This window comes from Ursus americanus, chromosome 36 (genome assembly GCF_024610735.1).
Source record: "Ursus americanus isolate L20-20 chromosome 36, mUrsAme1.1.p, whole genome shotgun sequence".
Classification (NCBI taxonomy): domain Eukaryota; kingdom Metazoa; phylum Chordata; class Mammalia; order Carnivora; family Ursidae; genus Ursus; species Ursus americanus.
Genome location: NC_142162.1, coordinates 1,239,527 through 1,260,241, shown reverse-complemented (window position 1 = coordinate 1,260,241; position 20,715 = coordinate 1,239,527). Strand labels below are relative to the sequence as shown.

Genomic DNA, 20,715 nt, shown 5'->3' with positions numbered 1-20,715 from the left:
CTCGTCCCTTTACCGGGGCGGGGCTAGAGTGGAGGGCGGGGCCTCCCTGCGTCGCTCCGGCATTTGCCGATAGGGATTCGGGTGGGGGCTGGGAGGACGTTGGGAGGGGGCTGGGGAGGAGGCTGGGGAGGGGGCTAGGGAAGAGGCTGGGGAGAGGACTGGGGAGGGGGGAACCCCGGCCGCCGCAGCCATCTGCCGGCACTGCTGTTTCTGTCAGCCTCAAATCCAAGGGAACACCGCTGCACTGAAAGTAGCCTGCAGAGACAACAGCCACCTGACCATTGCCCTCAGACTTCAGCTGCAGGAGAAGGGGATTCTGCAAAGTGGAGCCGAGTCTCAGGACCAGCACTGAGATTCCTGATAGGGTAAGTCTAGGTCTTGCCTAGGGGTGAGGCCCGAGGGTCTGCATTTGTATTAGCATTGAAATGCTGAGGCCACAGGTAGGACACGCTCTGCACTTTCAGGTACAGGCTCTACACTGACGCAACCTCCACATTGTCCCCGTGTCCCCAGCATCCCGCGAAGCGCCTGGTACTAGTAAGAGTGAATGAATGAATGAATTGGTGTACCATCCCATGGGCTTGCTGCATCAGAGGAAAGAAGCTATGAAATGGAATCTGCAAACCCTCTCTCTCTTAAGAAGCAGGATTTCTGCCTATATTCTTCCTTGAAGTCTCTTTTTCCTCAGGAGTGGAGTTTCACTCCAAGGGGAGAGCTTCCCTCAGGACAGGCCTAAGTCCATAAAGGCCTTTCCCTCCTTTGAGAACAGTGCTCAGGATCTCATTCCCTACAGCCTCTCCCCATGCCCAGCCATGCTGCTGGTTCATTTTATCTCCTTCAGGAGACTTGCCCCAGTGCCCAGCCCTTGAAGATATCTCTGTGGCACTCAATGCATGACCCATGAATGGGTCCCAGCCGTACTTTCACCTGTAGTCATCCTTTCCCCAAATGCTCTGGAAGGCCACTGAGGGCAAGGCCTCATTTCTTCTTTCTTTCTTTCTTCTTTCTTTCTTTCTTTCTTTCTTTCTTTCTTTCTTTCTTTCTTTCTTTTTTCTTAATCTATTAAGTGTCTTACTTTCCATTTTCCTTTTAATTTTTAAACAGCTTTATTGAAGTATAATTGACATACAGTGAACAGCCAATATTTAAAGTACACACTATGATAAGTTTTGATATATGTGTACATTGTTAAGCCATCACCATATTCAAGATAATGAGCATATCTATCCTCCTCAAAAGTCATCTCCCTATCCAAAGTAACCTTTGCTCTTCTTTCTTCCCTACAGATTAGTTTGCATTTTCTAGAATTTTATATAAATGGTATAAAAAGTGGGTATTTTTTTAGTCTGGTTCTTTTCACTTACCACAATTGTTTTGAGAGTCATCCAAGTTGTTACATATATCAATAGTTCATTCCTTTTTACTGCTGAGTATCATTTCTTGGTATGGATATACCACAATGTGTTTTTCATATACATGTTTGTGGACACATGCGTTGTTTCTAGTTTTTTACTATTAACAAATATGGTTGCTCTGAACATTCATGAACAAGTTTTGATGTGGACATAGGCTTTCCTTTCTTCTGGGTTATTGGGTCATTGTTACTCTATGTTGAGCCATTTGAGGAACTTCTAAACTGTTTTCCAAAGTGGTTGCACACTTTACATTTCCAGCAGCTGTGCAGCCAGAGCTGAGAGTTCCAGTTTTTCCAAATCTTTACCAACAGTTGATATGGTCAGTTTCTAAATAATTTTAGATGTTTTAGGGCACCTGTGTAGCTCAGTAGGTTAAGCGTCTGCCTTCAGCTCAGGTCATGATCCCTGGATCATGATCCCAGGGTCCTGGGATCGAGGTCAGCATCAGGCTCTTTGCTCAGTAGGCTCCCTCTGCCCCTCCGCCTGCTTGTGCGCTCGTGCTCTCTCTCTCTCTCTGTGTCTCTCTCTCGCTTTTTACTCTCTCTCTCAAATAAATAAGTAAAATTAAAAAATTTTTAGATTTTTAATGCATGTGTAGTGCAGCTCATTTTTTTTAATTGAAGTACAAATAACATAGTGTTATATTAGCTTCAGGTATACAATATAATAATTCAGCAATTCTATACATTTCTCAGTGCTCATCACAATATGTGTATTCATAATTCCCTTCACTTATTTCACCCATCCCTTACCCATCTCCTCTCTGGCAGTTTGTTCTCTATAATTAAGAGTGTTTTGTTGTTGTTGTTGTCTCTTTTTTCTCTGTTTGTTTTGTTTCTTAAATTCCACATATGAGTAAGATCATGGTATTTGTCTTTCTTTGACTGACTTCTTTCACTTAGCATTATACCTTCTAGGTCCATCCATATTGTTGTAAATGGCAAAATCTTACTCTTTTTTATGGCTAAGTAATATTCTGTTATAAATATATACCAATTCTTCACTCATTTATGGATGGATGCTTGAGTTGGCTCCGTATCACAATTATTGTAAATAATGCTGCAATAAACATAGGGTGCATATATCTTTTCAAATTAGTGTTTTTGTTTTCTTTGGGTAAATACTCAGTAGTGGAGTTCCTAGATCAGATGATAATTCTATTTTTAATTTTTTGAGGAACCTCCATACTGTTTGCTTCAGTGGCCTCATCAGCTTGTATTCCCACCAACTGTTCATGAAGGTTCTTTTTTCTCTACATCCTCACCAATTTTCTTTTTCTCCAGAACCCTCGCCAAGGCCTTGTTTTTAAAAACAGAATCTGATGAAGTGTTTTGGACAGTGTAGGAGATCAAAAAAAAAAAAAAAAGATTTGATGATAGACATGGATCAAGCTCTGGAACCCCAGTAGTGACAAAAATGAAAGTATGTGTCAGGGCAGGGGGTAAGGTGTGACAATGCAATGGGATGAATTTTTGCAGGGGACTTGTAGAGTCTGTCATGTGCATTGCTTTGAGACACATCCCACAAGGCTAGGCTATACTTGGCAGGTCCCACCAGCACCTCCTGCACTCAGCTTCTGAGCAGGCTTTGCCTGGAGAGATGGACTAAGTTGGGGTTACCTGGCTTCCCTCATGCACCTGAACTTAAAACTCAGCTTTGCCTTCTTGCTTTGTGGAGTTCCTTCACAGTCTTTCAAGCGTGGCTTTCCAGTGGGTGAAGCTGATGATGAAGAAAGCCCTAGGAATGGCCTAAGAGCTGCGGGCCACTTGAAGTAGATACTCACTGACTTTTAAATTAAGTAAACAGAATACCAGAACCAAAGCAGGGGTCTGACACCAAAATATGACAGAATGGCCACACTTTGGAGAGGTATTTGTTTTCTCATGAACAATAACACTTTGAAACTGTATTGAAGGTTGTTGCCTGAGGGTGAAGAGATTTGGAAAGGCAGGAGACAAATTTAGAAATATATTCTATGACTGAGGCCCTTTTAAGAAAAAATAAAAGGGTGAGTTGACAAGGATTTTTAAGAAACTGACATTTTTAAAGTAAAAAAGCAAGTTATTATAGTATTTAAACAATTTGGTGTGACATTTCTACATAATTTCCTAACAGAGACCAGCATTCATGATGGTGAGGAACAGATTTTTCTAGGCATTTTACTGAATAGAGGATAAAATGCTGGCTTTGCCTTTGCTGGCGGCCTGCTCGGCCCAGTTCTCTGGGTCTCTGCCTAACTTTCCCATTCAGCACAGCACTTTGAGGCACTCTCCACTGAATACAACTCCAAGTTGTTGATACATTTCCTATTGGAATTTAAAAATTAAATCACAGGATGCATATCCTCCAGGGTCACATATCTAGAAAAAGGGAGACTTTAGTCCAGGCAGTATCCTATCATAAACACTGGGTTACTTCAGGTGCAGATAACACTGTGTACTAACGAGTAAAGTGTGCCATGGGGCCTTAGTTTTCTAAAGGTCAATAGAGTTGTAAAATCCTGATTTCGCCATTTGGTCATCAACTGTTCACGTTACTCCAATCTGGTTATTTACAACAAAAGAAAGAAAAACAAAACAAAACAAAGAAAACAAAAACAAAAAGAAAAAAAAGAAACTATGAAGTTTCTTGCAGACCTTGGAAATAAGGTTACCAATGAGAGTTAAACTAATAAAGTCCATATGCAATGAATGAGATGAATGGGCCTCCCTAAGGAACTAGTAACATACCTGCCATTAATAATGTTCAAGGAAGGTTAGGAAAAGAATGGGAAGCCTGGGTGGCTCAGTTGGTTAAGCGTGACCCTCCTGGTTTTCAGCTCAGGTTGTGATCTCAGGGTCATGAGATCGAGCCCAACATCAGGCTTCACACTCATCCCAGAGTCTGTTTCAGATTCCAGGCACCTGGGTGGCTCAGTTGGTTAAGCATCTGCCTTTGGTTCAGGTCATGATGTTGGGGTCCTAGGGTCGAGCCCCGCATTGGGCTCCCTGCTCAGCAGAGAGTCTGCTTCTCCCTCTCCCTCTGCCCTTTCACCCCCTGCCCCCTGGCTCATGCTCTCTCTCTCTTTCAAATAAATAAATAAAAAGTCTTTTAAAAAAATGAAAGAGAGAAAGAAAGAAAGAAAGAAAGAAAGAAAGAAAGAAAGAAAGAAAGAAAGAAAATCTCTGTTACAAAACAACAACAACAACAAAAAAAAACTTTAGGAAAAGGAACCAGGGCTGCTTAAAGAAATGATTTAATCTAGGGCTGAACAACAAAAGTACAAAATGAACCTGGAACATCTTGTTGTGCCAGAGAGTAAGGAAGTATACCACGAATGATGGGACATATCAAAGGACACAGAAGCCAGCTTGAAGAGGCTTCTACTGGCCAAGTCACAAGCAATTTGAACATAAAAATGAATTATAATAATAACAGATCATAACCCATTGAATAAAATAGGAACCATAAGTCCATACTGATAAAAATCAATTAATAAATGGAAACTTTGTGTATATGTAGTTACATAACCCAAAGCACCTCCCCACAAAATACTTACTAATTACATAGGGGAAAAGAGTAACTTTATAGTGGAGAAGCCTGGCATATACCAACTTAATCAAGTTATCAGACTTAATATGCGACATACTGAAATTATTTACCACTTGATGGGATGCAATGAGAAGAAAACAGTGGAGATATTCATACCAAAAAATGCATAAGCTGAATCTAATCATGAGAAAATATTAGACAGGCTCAAATTGAGGGACATCCTGCAATAATTCATCTGTAATCTTTAAATGTGTCAATGTCATGGGAGTCAAAGAAAGCCTGAAGATTGAAGGAAATTAAAAAGACAGGTTGAAGAAAATTAAAGGAAATTAAAGGATTGAAGGAAATTAAAAAGACAAGACAACTAAATGGAACATGTGATTCTGAATTGGATTCATTTGCATAAAGGACATTCCTGGGGCAATTGGTAAAATTTGAGTAGGTTTGGAGGATTATCTGATAGTAATACTATATATCAATATTAATTTCCTGAGCTTGATGGGATATAATGTTGACAATTGGGTTAGGAAATAAAGTTCTTTGTATTGTACTTGCAACTTTTCTATAAATAAATTTTACAAAATTAATGTGCGTGAAAAAATTAAATAATATATTTGCCTTTGTAAGAAAATAGCATAGAGATGAAAAGGAGCGAAATATCAGTGAATTTCTGATAGTGAAATATCAGAAAGAAATGAAATGTGAGCCAGAAGACCTCAGGAAGGAACACAGAATAAAACAAAATCATCCAAAAAAAAAATGAAAGCAAAACTGGAAGTATCACAAAGGAGTAGGCACTGCTAAAAACAGTGGAAGGCATAGAGGACAGGATTGAGGGAAGTGAAAAAAGTGAAATGGAAATGAACAAACTTAGAATAAAATCAGGAAGACCCAAATGAAAGGAATGAGATCCGACACCCCCAGAAATGATCTAGCCAAAGGGATTATTTGTAAATGTGTAACAGATGAATCTCAGAGACACCCAGATCAGATTAAACTGGTATGAGTATATTGTCATCTCAGGAAAATATGAACGGGATGCGATTAGATTAAGTTAGGTTTAAACCTAATCAATTACGAAATAACGTAGGAAGAAAAAAATGTGCTAGCAGGAGGGGTTTTTGGTTTCCAAAACCATCCTGGAGAGACAGGTCTCTGACCTAAGGATATGAGGAGCCAGTCCCACTAACAGCTGTGGAGGCATCAGGCCAGCAAAGCAGGGTGCCATCCGCCCTCGCAAACATCCAGCACACCCCCTCCGTCATCCCCTGGTTTCATGCTCACTGTGCAACCTTCTTAGTGACATTTCGATTTCCACCCAGATTTGCTCACAGGAAAGGGAGATGAACCAATAGCGTATCCGTTCAATCCCCTTGGTGCTGTATGGGTGGAAATCTAAAACCCCTAAGACTTCAGCCACCTTGATTCCCCTAGTTAGTGCCTTGGAGATGTTAGTAAGGATGCTCTGTTACTTATTGTAGTTTCCGTCTTTTTCTCCCACCCCAGTCCAGTCAGGGCATGTATCAGGAAGGAAAAAGGAGGCTTTGGTGAGTCAGTCTTCTGGGGTGGCTGCTGCAGAATTCATCAAAGACAAGGCTGTGATGATGATTTCTCAGATATACTAAATGCTGGCTAGCACTTACCCCTTCTGAAGAAAAACAGGTCTATTATGAGATGGCTCAGTTTTTATATGGCCACTTCTGGTTCTTTCTCTCAGATTGCTTTAGAGACAATCTTCAACTGCCTCCCCTTCTCTTTGCCTAATTCTAAGCTTTTGTTTTCTTCTTCTCTTTCATCATGTTTCATTATCTCTCAGAAATATGTGCCTTCATCACGAACTTTTTTTTTAACATTTTATTTATTTATTTATTTGTTTGTTTGTTTGTTTATTTATTTATTTATTGGGGGGGCAGCAGAGGGGAGGAAGAGGGACAAGCAGACAAAGAGCTGAGCTCTGAGCCCAAATGTGGGGGAGGGGAGGCTGGGGCTTAGTCTCACAACCCTGAGAGTCAGACATTCAATCCTCAATCAACTGAACCACCCAGGTCCCCCACCTTCATCATATAATTTCTATCACTTTTCCTTCACACTGCTTTTCTCCACTGTCACCCAGAATGCTTATCACTCTGACCTTGTAGATACCTCTTTCTTCATAATTTATTTGCTGATTTGACTTTCTCCTGTTGAATGTTGTCCACCTCCTACCCATCCCATAGTATGCTGAGTTTAACCACAGTCCCAACGTGCCAGGATAACTAGAACATTCTGATTAACAAAACAGTATTTTTTCTTTATGGATAAATAGGAGATGCTTTCCCAAAAAGTAGTTATAATCTCTACATGTTCCAGACCAATAGAGTGGCTGACCTTTAGAAGGTAAAACTAAACTCCTCTGTTTCAATTCACCTTTCTCACTGTGTCAGCCTCTGAGGGTTGGCAAAATAAGGATGTGGATTTTGTTCTGTTTGATCAGTATTGTTTGCACTTAATTGTCTTTATGGTCTCCAGCTTTGACAGTTAAATCAACAACATTGATTTCATTTTCAGTATGTACAGAGCACCAAGCCACAAGGGAAAGTGCACGATAGACTCCGTATCCTGAAACAGAGTCCAGTCCTTGGGGAAGGATCTCCCCTCCCCAAGAAAACATGTATCCATTCAAATGACTGAAATAGAAAAGTAGGATGGTGCTTCACCATTACTGTAAGGGGAGAGTAATAGGTGTGCTCCCCAAAGCCATACTGTGACCGTGGCTGATGGCATGGGCTCTGGGTTTAGTCTCTTGAGTTGGAATTCCACTTGCCGTCTGCTTTCAAACCTCTTTTCTGTAAGGTGGGGACACAGTCTCTACCTCATAGGGTTGTAGTGAGGATTAAATGAGGTGATACACATGAAGTACTTAGCCCAGTAATAATAATAATAGCTAATGTTTCTTAAGCCTTGTCTTTATGCCAATGTGGCAGGCTGAGTAATGGCCCCAAATATACCCAGGTGCTAATCCCTGGAACCTACGAATGTTACCTTATGTGGCAAAAGGGACTTTGCAGGTGTAATTAAATTAAAGATCTTGAGGTGGGGAAATTATACTAGATGAACTTGGTGGATCCTAAATGTAACCAGAGGTGTCCTTGTAAGAGGGGATCAAAGGCATATGTTACTACAAAAGACGGCAATGTGACGCCTAAAACAAGTCGCTGCACTGCTGGCTTTCAAGGCGGAGGAATGTGCCACCAGAGAATGCAGCTCTAGATGCTGGAAAAGACAAGGAAACAGGTTGTTTACTATGCCTTGAGAGGGTGTGTGGCCTTGCAGATACCTTGGTTTTGAAAGGCCCACTGAAACGGATTTCAGACTTCTGACCTCCACGACTGTAAGATAATAAATGTGTGGCAGCATTTGTTTTAAGCTTTGTGGTGATATAATTGACACATAACATTGTGTAAATTTAAGGTGTACAATGTGATGATTTGATACACATATATATCGGGAGGTGTTTACTGCAATAGGGTTAGTTACATCCTTCAGCTCACATAATTACCATTTTGTCATTGTTATGGGGAGAATAGTAAAGCTCTGTTCTCATAGCAACTTTCAAGTACACAAAACATTAATTGTTAATTGTAGTCACCATGCTGTACATTAGATCCCCAGAACTTAATCATTTTGTAACTGAAAGTTGTACCCTTTGACCACTATCCCCCCATCACTCCCACACCTCAGCCTCTGGCAACCACCATTCTACTCTGTTTCTGTGAGTTCAGTTTTTAGATTTCACATATAAATGAGGTCATGTGGTATTTGTCTTCCTCTGTCTGACTTACTTCACTCAGCATAATGCCCTTAAGGTTCATTCATGTTGTCAGCAATAGCAGAATTTTCTTCTTTCTCATGGCTGATTAACGTATGTTCCTTCTATTTCCAATTTGTTGAGTGTTTTGTTTTTTTTTTAAAGATTTTATTTATTTATTTGACACAGAGAGACAGCCAGTGAGAGAGGGAACACAAGCAGGGGGAGTGGGAGAGGAAGAAGCAGGCTCCTAGTGGAGGAGCCTGATGTGGGGCTCGATCCCAGAATGCCAGGATCACGCCCTGAGCCGAAGGCAGACGTCTAACGACTGCGCCACCCAGGCGCCCCTGTTGAGTGTTTTTATCATGAAAAGGTGTTGAGTTTTGCCAAATTCTATTTCTGCCTCTATTGACACAATCATACGATTATTGTCTTTCATTCTATTAATACGGTGTGTCATATTTATGATTTGCATGTGTTGAACCATTTTTGCATCCAGGGATAAATCCCACTTGATCATGTTATGATCCTTTTAATGTGCTCTTGAATTCAGTTTGCTAGTATTTTGTCGAGAAATTTTGTGTCTATATATTAATAGGGATATCGGCCTATAGTTTTCATGTCAGGTAGTGTTCTTTATTTTTGGATTTTTTAAGCCTTTTTAAAAAATTTAATTCCAGTGTAGTTAACATACAGTGTTATATTAGTTTCAGGTGTACAATATAGTGATTCATCAATTCCATATATTACTCAGTGCTCATAAAGGTAAGTGCATTCTCATTTTGTGTAGTGTTCTTATCTAGCTTTAGAATCAGGGTAATGCAGACCTTATAAAATGGGTTTGGGAGTGTATCCTCTTCAAATTTTTGGAAGAGTTTGAGAAGACTTGGCATCAATTCTTTAAATGTTGGGTAGAATTCACCAGTGAAATTATCCATTCCAATGGGCTTTACTTTGTTGGTAGGTTTTTGATTACTGGTTCAGTCTTCTTACTTGTTATTGGTCTATTCAGATTTTCTATTTCTTCATGATTCAGACTTGGTAGGTTATATGTTTCTAAGAATTTATCCATTTCTTCTAGGTTTTCCAATTTGTTAGTGTGTAACTGTTCATAGAAGTCTCTTATGATCTTTTGTATTTCTGTGGTATCAACTGTAATATCTCCTTTTTCATTTATAATTTTATTTGTTTGAGACCTCTCTCTTTTTCTTGGTAAATCTAGTCAAAGATTTGCCAGTTTTGTTGATCTTTTCAAAAAACCAACTCATTTTTGTTGATCTTTTCTACTGTTTTTCCATTCTCTATTTCATTTATTTCTGCTCTGACTTTTGTTATCTCCTTCCTTCTGATAACTTTGGGCTTAGTTTGTTCTTTTTCTAGTTCCTTGACATGTGAAGTTAGACTATTTATTCGAGATCTTTTCTTTTTCTTAATGTAGGCATTTATGGCTATAAACTTACCTCTTAGAATTGCTTTTTCTGCATCCTCAAGTTTTGATACATTGTGTTTCCATTTTAATTTCTTTCAATATATTTTTTTACTTCCCTTTTGATTTCATCTTTGACCCATTGGTTGTCCAGGAGCTTGTTGCTTGATTTCCACATTATTAGTGAACTTTCCAGTTTTCCTTCTGTTATTAATTTCTAATTTCATACCATTGTAATCAGAAAAGATACTTGGTACAGTTTCAGTATTTATTAATTCGCTGAGACTTGTTTTGTGACCTATCATAATCTATCCTGAAGAATGTTCCAGGTGTGCTTGAGATGAATGTGTATTCTGCTGTCATTGGATGAATTGTTCTCTGTATGTCTGTTAGGTCCACTTGGTCTAAAGAATAGCCAAGTCCAATGTTTCCTTATTGATTTTCCATCTGGGTGATCTATCCATTGTTGAAAGTGGGGTATTGAAGTCCCTTATTATTATTGTATTATTATCTATTACTCCCTTCAGATCTGAACATTTGCTTAATATATTTAGTTGTTCCAATGTTGGGTGCATATATATTTACAATTATTATATACTCTTGATGAATTGACCCCTTTAGGCTTATATGATGATGTTCTTTGTCTCTTGTTACAGTTTTTGACTTAAAGTCTATTTTGTCTGATCTAAGTATAGCTACCTCTGCTGTTTTTTCATTTCTACTTGCATGAAATATCCTTTTTCACCCTTCACTTTGAGTCTATGTGAGTTTCTGAAGCTGAAATAAATCTCTGGTAGGCAGCATATAGTTGAGTCATGTTTTTTAATCCATACAGCCACTCTATGCCTTTTGATTGGAACATTAAATCCATTTACACTTAAAGTAATTGTTGATAAATAAGGACTTAGTATTGTCATCTTGTTCATTGTTTTCTGCCTGTTTTGTAGTTCCTTTGTTCCTTCTTTTCTCTCTTGCTGTCTTCCTTTGTGAATTGATGATTTTCCATAGTGGTATACTTCTGTTCCCTTTTTGTCTTGTATGTATCTCCTATAGGTTTTTGTTTTATGGTTACCCTAAGGCTCACTTGAAACATCTTAGAGATGTTGTAGTCTGATTATTTCGAACTGCTAACATCTTCAACTGTATACAAAAATCTACCTTTTTTTTCTGTCGCCTACCACATTTTATGTTTCATACTTTACATCTTTTTATATTGTGTATCCATTAACAAGTTATTGTAGTTATAGGTATTTTTAATACTTTTGTTCCTCAAGCTTTATATTAGAGTTAAGTGGTAAACACACCACTATATTACAATATTAGAGTATTCTCAATCCGACTATATACTTGTCTTTACCAGTATGTTGTTTCTTTTCTTTTTTTTCTTTTTAAATATTTTATTTATTTATTTATTTGAGAGAGAGACAGAGACAGAGATAGTGACAGAGATAGCGACAGAGATAGTGAGAGAGAACAGAGCGGGGAGGAGGGAGCAGGGAGCCCACTGCAGGGCTCCATCCCAGGACCCTGGGATCATGACCTGAGCCGAAGGCAGACATTTAACTGACTGAGCCACCCAGGCATTCCTGTGTTGTTCATTTTCACATGTTTTTACGTTACTAGTTAGCATCCTTTTGTTTCAGCATTTCTTGTAAGGCAGGTCTAGTGATGATGAACACCCTTTGGCACCCAGTCTGGGGGTCATGGTGACTTATCAGCTCACGTCACTGGGGTCTACTCCATCAACTACATGATCCTTATCAAGTGCCCGTTGCCCACCCTGCTCTTCCTTTCCTGGTGAGGTGAACTCTTTCTAACTTGGGAGTTCCCTCTTGGTGCTAAGCAATGCTGGCTGGCGGGATGGGTTGATGCAGCAAAACAGAGCTGTTCTTCCTTCCCTTTTTGTGTGGTTGTTCTCAAATTTTTTGTTTAACTGCACTGCTGACGTTTATTAAGTGGACTCCAGAGCTCTCCAGCGCTATTTTTATTTGTGGATAACTGTCTAATTGTTGATCTTTATGGAGAGATGGAGGGGTTTCCTACTCTGCCATCTTGGTCATGTCACTCCCAAATGTGTGTTGTTTTAAGCTACTGAGTTTGTGGTAATTCATTACAGCAGCCATTGTAAATGAGTACAGCTAGGCATTTTCTAAAGGCTTCCTATATGTTACTTCATCCAACTCCACCTTTTCGCATCTCCTCATTAATCATGGAGAGGTGCGTTAGTAACTTGGCTCCATCCTCAGTTGGCCCCACCACACCTACCCTGTGCCCACATGTGCAGAATCTTCCTGACCTACTTTATTTTGGGACAAGGAGGACTCTGAAGAGCCTTAAGCCTAATGGTTTCCCTCCAACCACTCCCACACCACTTCCATAACCTAGGGTCCAGAGTAAGAGGGGAAGAAGTTGCAACAGGGAAAAAAGTAATTATATTTTCATTGACTTGTTTTTATAAATCTGGGTTTTTATATCAGGTTAGGTTGATGCATCTGTATTTACCTTAAAGTGGGTTGTGGTACAAGATGGATCCATCTTAGATTTCACTCATCAGGCTTTACTCTAAGTAATATCCTTGGTTTGAATCCACGGGGCAGTCTCTCTCTCACACACACAGCACATGCTCATAAACCATAGGTGAGTTCTAGGAAAACCTGCCCCTCATGCAGTTGTGGGAGGAACAGAGAGCAGCAGTAGCGTTGTCCTACTTCTGACATCTCTCTGCCTTGTAGTTTTGTTTCCAAGAGAATTCACTTAACACGTTCCATTGAGGTTGCTGCATGGGATTTCTGATGGCAGATTTAGGGTTGCATTCTGGCTTTGCCTTGAGTAACCTCTCTGTTCCCCAGTTTCTTCATCTGTAGAAGATAGAATGATATCTATTTGCAGGATTGTTATAAGGACTACAATGATACAAGTGAAAGTATCCTGGACATGGCCATCATGATGCTGAGAGAACTTGGGCAGCCATGTTTGTTAGTCCACAGTCGATCAGACCATGTGTGGGTACCTGATACCCCGAAGTCAGCCAGATCCACAGGCTGATCAGATACTAATGATGCAGTTCAGTGGAGAAATTCTGTCTAAAAAGTAAGATAACCGCGGGTTGCTCTCTAGAACCTGAAATAGAAAATAAAGAGGGAATCAGGCAATTAGGGACAAGAACTGAAGCTGAAAAGATGTTAAGAAGGAAGAGGTGGGTCCAGAAGCAAGTTGTAATTATGAAAATTAATAAAAGGAAACCTTTGTTCAGAAAGGAGTGGAGAGGCCAGCAGAGGGAGCTCTCACACCCTACTACTCCTTGTGAATTGCAAACCCTACAGGTAGAGACAGACCTTGCAGGTGGATATTTCTTCACCATCCCAGCACGAGGGAGAAAGTTTTTCCTTCGCCGTTGGCAACATCCTAGCTGGTGAGACTGTCACAACTTCAACCAATGAAAAGCCACTATACTTTGAACTCCCAGTTTACTCCAATGGACTTTTTATTTATAATAGCCCTTCCAAATTCCCGCTTTCCTCTATAAAAAGGGGTTCTTTGTTGTCTGGACTTGCCTATGGTTTTGCTGTAGCTTGCTTGTCCCGGATTGCAGTTCTCTGCTATTCCCAAATAAACCCATTGCTGGTAAAGTAACTGGAGTTTTATTTTTAAGGCTAACATAGTTCTTGAGTAAGGCTAAGTTACTGAGGAAACAGAAACTACGAGTATGCAAAAGTAGTGAGCTCCAGAAAAGCTACAGAATGGATGCTGAGGAAGCCAGAAGTGGGGAACTCTCCAATAAGCAAAGTCTTAGTAGCTGAGTCACATAAATGGCAGAACAGTAGAGTGAAGACCCCTTAACTTCTGCCCCTGAGATGCCTAGTGACATCCTGGATTCAGAAGAGTTCCTAATCTTGGATTTCCACAGTTTGCCTATCTTCTTTATTGCCACAAGTCATCTTAAAATGAAGTCCTATTACTTGAGTTTGTCTATGGATCCTTATTTCTTGCAAAAGAGTTTAATTAAAACAAAAGGAATCCAAGTAGTAGTTCTATCTCATTTTTTAAATAGATCTTGAAACAGTGGGGCATAAGGGAGGCAGAAGAATATTACTGGCAAAGGAAATATCAAGAGTCAAGGCTTGGAGCTGAGAGAACATTGAAGATATCAGTGCCTGGGCACAATCTTGGAGCAATAGTCAGACGGTTGTGATCTCTCACAAGGGGTAAGGGCAGTAGGGTAGAGCGGGATAGTTGGGAACCTAGATGCCCAAGATGGGCAACTGAACTGTGTTATCAGTAGCTAGAGCTCCTCCATCAAGGCTTTGTTATTCTCACACCCTCAGTGTTTTATTTCAGTAATACATATCATTTTTAACTTCTTAAAGATCGGTCAACAATGTGTTATAAATCCTCCCAGGCAAGAAGTATACTAACTTGATTAATGATCAAAAACATAGTTGTTGTTATGGAAGACTCTACCAGATCTGTCCCTTACCTTTGCTATTCAAGAGCTGTTTGGGTCTTCAAGGAAGCTGCTTGAAAGAAACACAGAAAACAAACCAACTCCCTGTCACATATGTTCCCATGGCCTGAGTCATAAGGAAATGCAGATGGGACAGAACCAGGTTTCCTATCTGTGGGCTGACTCTGCCCAGCCCAGACTCAAGTGATGATGACGGAAGTCCGTGGGAATTTGAATATAGGTCAGGACTGGTAAATACCACTGGGCTTGTGTCCTGATTCAGTATCAGAATCCATTTCCCTCAGGTGGTTTCCAAATTTTCTAGGCTCTCTGAACCTGAAGAACAACCTTTAGAACAGTGGTGTCCAATGCAAGTCCTATCTCTAATTTAAACTTGTGCAGTAGTCATGTGATAAAAGTAAAAAGACATGGGGTAAATCTTTAAAAAAAAAAAAAAGGGGGGGCGCCTGGGTGGCACAGCGGTTAAAGCGTCTGCCTTCGGCTCAGGGCGTGATCCTGGAGTTCCGGGATCGAGCCCCACATCAGGCTCCTCTGCTATGAGCCTGCTTCTTCCTCTCCCACTCCCCCTGCTTGTGTTCCCTCTCTCACTGGCTGTCTCTATCTCTGTCAAATAAATAAATAAAATCTTTAAAAAAAAAAAAAGTAAAAAGACATGGGTGAAATTAATTTTAATAATATTTTTTATTTAACTCAGTATATCTAAAATATTATTTTTAATGTGTAACCAATGTAAAAACTATATTTTTTGTCCTGTGTTCACAAACCAGAGCATTTTTTACATATATGTACATCTCGATTCAGACTGGTCACATTTTTAAAAAAGATTTTATTTATTTATTTATTTGAGAGAGAAAGGGAGAGCACACAAGCAGAGTGGGGGGGTAGGCAGAGGGAGAGGAGAGAGCATCCCAAGCAGACTCCACACTGAGCACAGAGCCGAATGTGGGGCTTGATCCCACGACCTTGAGAGATCATGACCTGAGCTGAAATCAAGAGTCAGATGCTTAACTGACTGAACCACCCAGGCATGCCCAGACTAGCCACATTTTAAGTGCTCTATAGCTCCATCTGGCTGGTGGCTACGTATTAGACAGCACAGGTCTAGAGGAACTTGTCTTGTTTCCTCCTTCCCACTCTACCTCCCACTCCCATCAGATGCAGGATTTTGAGGGGGTGGGCCGGAAGTTCAGAGGCCTTATTGTCTTGCCAATGCTAGGAGTCCACTAGAAAAAACAAAGCCACCCTTCTTCTGAACCATCCTCATCTATTCCAATATGCCTCTTCTTTCCCCTCCTGAAATCGAGGGCTAGTGCTGTCAGAGAATGTGCCGGTGTTACAGCGTTTTATTTCACTTTGCCTTACACTCAGTTGTTATGTTTCAGACTCCCCAGCTGGATTACAGAAGCCTCGAGGGCATTTGTCCTACTCCTAGTCATCTCTTTTTGCAGCACATTTAAGCACCTAGTCATCAATAAATGTTTGTTGAATAAATGAATGAATCTTTACAAGATTGGTAAACATGTGTTATGGAAGCCTCTGTTTTATCTGACACCCCTAGGTCCATACAGCTGGTTTCCTCATCAACAGTGAAGCCCATCACAGCACTGTTGGTCCCAGCCTGGACACTGGGGGAAATACTTGCCTTTGTCCTCCGGGGTCTCATGCTCACAGACTCAGTTCAACAAATATTTCTTGAACAACTCCCATGCCCCAGGCATTGTGCTGGGTACTATGGGAGCTGCACAGATGAGTAAGAAATATCCTTGCCCTCAAGTCCCTGACTAGTACGGGGCCTTTGATAGGTATACACAAATAATTGTAACTTCCGGTTGAGTAGCCTCAGTGCTGTAAGTGGAATAAAGAGGCCTGGTAGGAGAGGGGCAAGAAGAGGGACTCGAAAAAGAAGCTTCATTCAGACTTATCCTTGAGATGATGCTTGAAGTTAGAATAGGACTTGGACAAGTAGGAATGGAAGGAGGGAAGAAAACAGCTTTTAAAAATCTGACAAATGAGGAAGAAACATAATACAGAGGAGGTGTGGTGAAGAGACTCATTAGGACAAGGAAATGAAATGGACTCTGAAGATAAGAGCAGGGTGGAAGAAATCACAGTAGGGTGGCGAGGAGGAAATCCCATGAGAGGGGTGAGGGCTCCAGAGCTGGCAGGCACCCTTGTTGAAGAAGACAATGCCAGGAAGAAGGGCTTGCCAAGTGAAGCTGGGAATTCCAAAAGGAAGCGAGATAGGTTCATGTCACACACTCATGGTGGCAGAGGCAGGGACTGGAGGAATGAAGAGCCCTCTGATCAAGGAAATTAGACTCTCCTGAAGAATGTTAAACAACCAGATTTGAGCAGAGCCCCAGAGTGACAGGGAAAGGATGAAAAGAGATCAGATAAGCTGGAAAGAACTTTATGTAACACAGGAGACGTGGGCAATATTCTGTCTAGCCAGTACCGCACGCCCTGGAGATGAAGGGAGCAGTCAACACAGGAAATCAGACGCCAGCCTGGGAAATCAGCCCCCCTGCAGGGGTGATGGAAGAAGGGAAACAGCAATTGACTAGGTTGTAGTGGAAATGACAAGTTGCCATAGCCTTTCCCAATTACTGAAGTCGGGATTCTTGCCTGGAGGTGTGTAGGTAGTTCTGTACACATACAAAAATTGCACCAACAGCAGCGGGAGAAATTCCAAGACTGGCATTAGAGCCGGTGTACAAAAGGAAAGCAGAGAGAATCTGATTTAAGCAGAAGACTGATTTACTTTCCATTTTTTTTCTTTTTTTTTTTAATGATTTTTTATTATATTATGTTAGTCACCATACAGTACATCCCCAGTTTCCGATGTAAGGCTAGATGTACTTTCCATTTTATTTTTAAATTTCAGATACATCTATTGCCTCTAAGCACTTTTATTTCAGAGAAAAAACCAGACCATGCTCTACGTTTCAGAGCATGCGTACAAGAGTGCCTGAAGAACACGCGTTTCTGTACTCAGTGACACACACACAAAGCTGTAAAGGAGACTAATAGTGGCTAGCATACATTGAGCATGTGGCAACTGCTAGGCCATGTGCAAAGCGCTTTGACAGGTATTATCTCATTTAATCTTCACAGTATTACCTATGACAGGGGCATCTGAGTGGTGTAGTCAGTTAGGCATCAGACTGTTGGTTTCAGCGCACGTGGTGATCTGGGGTGGGGGGCGGGAGATCCTCGTGAGATTGAGCCCTATGTCTGGCTCTGCACGTAGCAGAGTCCACTTGGGATTCTCTCTTCCTCTCCCTCTGCCCCTTCCCGCCCACCCCCCATCTCTCAGATAAATAAATAGTCTTTTTTAAAAAACAGTATTACCTATGACATTATGTTACTATCTTCATTTCTCGGATAGGGAAATAGGTTACATGACTTGCTCAGATCACAATGCTAGTAACCTGTGGGACTGTAGGAAGCTTTTTATATTATAAATTCATTGTTTTTTTTATAGTTAGAGGGCTATTCAGATTTCCTTTTTTTTTGTATCAGTTTTAGTAAGATATATTTCCTAGGAATTTAGACAGTTCATTTAAATCTTCAAACTTATTGGCATGGATCTGGTCAAAAACCTTAAGTTTTTAATTTAGCATCTGAGGGAAGCCTGGGTGGTTCAGTCAGTTAAGCGTCTGCTTTTGGCTCAGGTCATGATCCCAGGGTCCTGGGGTTGAGCCCCACATTGGGCTCCCTGCTCAGGCGGGAGTCTTCTTCTCCCTCTCCCTCTGCCTCCCCTCCCCCATGCGCGCTCTCTCTCTCTCTCTCTCTCTCTCACTCTCTCACAAATAAATAAATAAAATCTTTAAAAAATAATTCAGGATCTGAGATGTATTCCTCTTTTCATTTCTGATATTCATTATAGGTACTTCTTTCTCTTTTCCTTGACCAGTCTTGTTAGAGATATATCCATTATATTAATCTTTTCAAAGAAACAATTTTTTGATGTTGTTCCTTTCTATTATAAATTTGTTTCCTATTTCATTAATTTCTCCTCTTATCTACATTATTTCTGTTATTAATTTTTTTTTGTCAAATTTCCCCCTAGTTTCTTGAAATGGATGCTTATTAGCTCATTGATTTTTAGCCTTTATTCTTATCTCAATTATCTATTTAATATTATATAATTTACTAAAGTATGGCTTTGGCAGCATCCCACAACTTTTTTATTTTACTATCATGTAGTTTAAAATATTTTATAATTTCCATTGTGATTTTTTTAATGCATGTGTTTTTTAGAAGTATAGCTCTTAATATTTAGATATGGGGATTTTCTAGTTATTATTTTTTATTGATTTCTTGCCTAATTGCACTGTGGTTAGAGAACATATTTTGAATATTTCAGTTCTTTGAAATTTGTTGAGACGTGCCTTATGACCCAGTATATGGTCTGTAGCAGATTATATTTTCCAAAGATGGCCACAAACATATCTCCAATGCCTCATGCTCTTTTGCTATGTGACTATGCAACTTCCCCATCAAAGGGGGAAAATCTAAGTTTCCATCCCCTGGAATCTAGGCAGGCCCTGTAACTAACCAAGAAAAAATAGCCTTGCAGCTTTTGCTCCCAGCTTCTTGGAGGATGGCTGCCATGTAAGAAGTGACTACCCTGAGACAACCATGCTGTGAAAGACTTGAGCCATGTGGAAAGACCCTGGAGGATGAAATACCTTGAGAAGAGAAGGAAAGGCCAAAGAGCATCCAGGCGCCAGCACATGTGACTAGTTATCTTGGATATCTAGTCAAGACTTCAGATGACTCTACTCTCAGCTGTTTCTGACTGTAATCACATTGGACACACCAAGTGAAAACTACCCATCTGAGCCCAGTCAATCTACAGAACCTTGAGAGATAATAATAAATTGCTATGTTTAAGCTCTACATTTATGGGTAATTTGTGATGCAGGAATAGTTCTCCAGAACATGGTCAATTTATTTAAATATTCTGTGCATGTTTTTTTAAATTAACAATAGTAATTGTTGGGTGTGGTGTTCTGTATGCATCAATTAAGTCAAGTTCATTGGTTTGTATATCTAAATCTATATCCTTAATGATCTGGTTTGCTTTCTGTGAATTACTGAGAGGTATATTAAAAATATCTCACTATAATTCTGTATTTGCCTATTTCCCCTCTCATTTGAGCAAAGTTATTAGGTCTTTGTGAATTACAGGAAAGAATACAGAGCTCCCTAAGTCTACTTAATTCCTCCATATCCAGTAACCCCAAGTTGAGTTTAGGAAGTACTAAATATGCCTGTAATAATACTAGATATACTAGATATGTATATACTAGATATGTTAGTATAGTACTAGAATATGCTAGTAATAATAATAATGAAACTACATAACTTTTTCATTGAGCACTTACTAAGTGTCAGGTGTTGTTCTAAGTACTTTACATGTAGCACTTCCTTAATCCTCATAATTTCCCTATGATTTTGGCATTATGAGCCGCATTTACCACAGACAGGTTAAGTAACTGGTCTAAGATCACTCAACTAGAAAAGCGCTATATTGGAATTTAAAACAAGACAGTTTGACTCTGTGCTCTTAGCCACTCCTTTATACTGCTACTAAGATGTGATACCCTCTCTAGGGCAGAAGATATGAGTCCAGATGTCATTTATGAGTATGTTTGCTTTGACATACTGCAGCATGCAAAGTAAATAGAAAAAAAAAAAACAGCTAAGATACTCCAGGAAAGGTTTATATATTTTAATATATTGTTAATAGCTTCTAGTGTGTTCTTCTGGTATATAGTAGTAACAGGATGATAGATATGTCAGTGGGCCACTAGGCCTTTCATTTGAGTACTTTAGCAAATCACTCATACTAAATAGAAATTTGTGCTAAATAGTTTTTCTGGGAATAATTTGTACCTAGTAAAATATGATAGACTCATAGGTCTGGAAGGTCCCTTAGAGATCAATTATTTCAGACCACTTATTTATAGTATTAACAATCATTATCTTTGAAGGTGACATTTTAAGGGACCTTTACTTTTTATATTATTTATTTATATGCTGTTTAATTTTTCATAAGAACACATCACACATAATCAGAAAA

At 39.9% G+C, this 20,715-nt stretch overlaps 1 long non-coding RNA gene across 1 annotated transcript; it reads left to right on the top strand.

Annotated features, from left to right (window-relative positions):
* The first annotated feature begins 110 nt into the window (after nt 1-110).
* LOC123801941 (uncharacterized) lies at nt 111-19,529 on the top strand. Its single transcript, XR_015723187.1, has 2 exons — nt 111-365; nt 9,441-19,529. It is a non-coding gene; the product is annotated as an uncharacterized LOC123801941 (long non-coding RNA).
* The last annotated feature ends 1,186 nt before the right edge of the window (nt 19,530-20,715 follow it).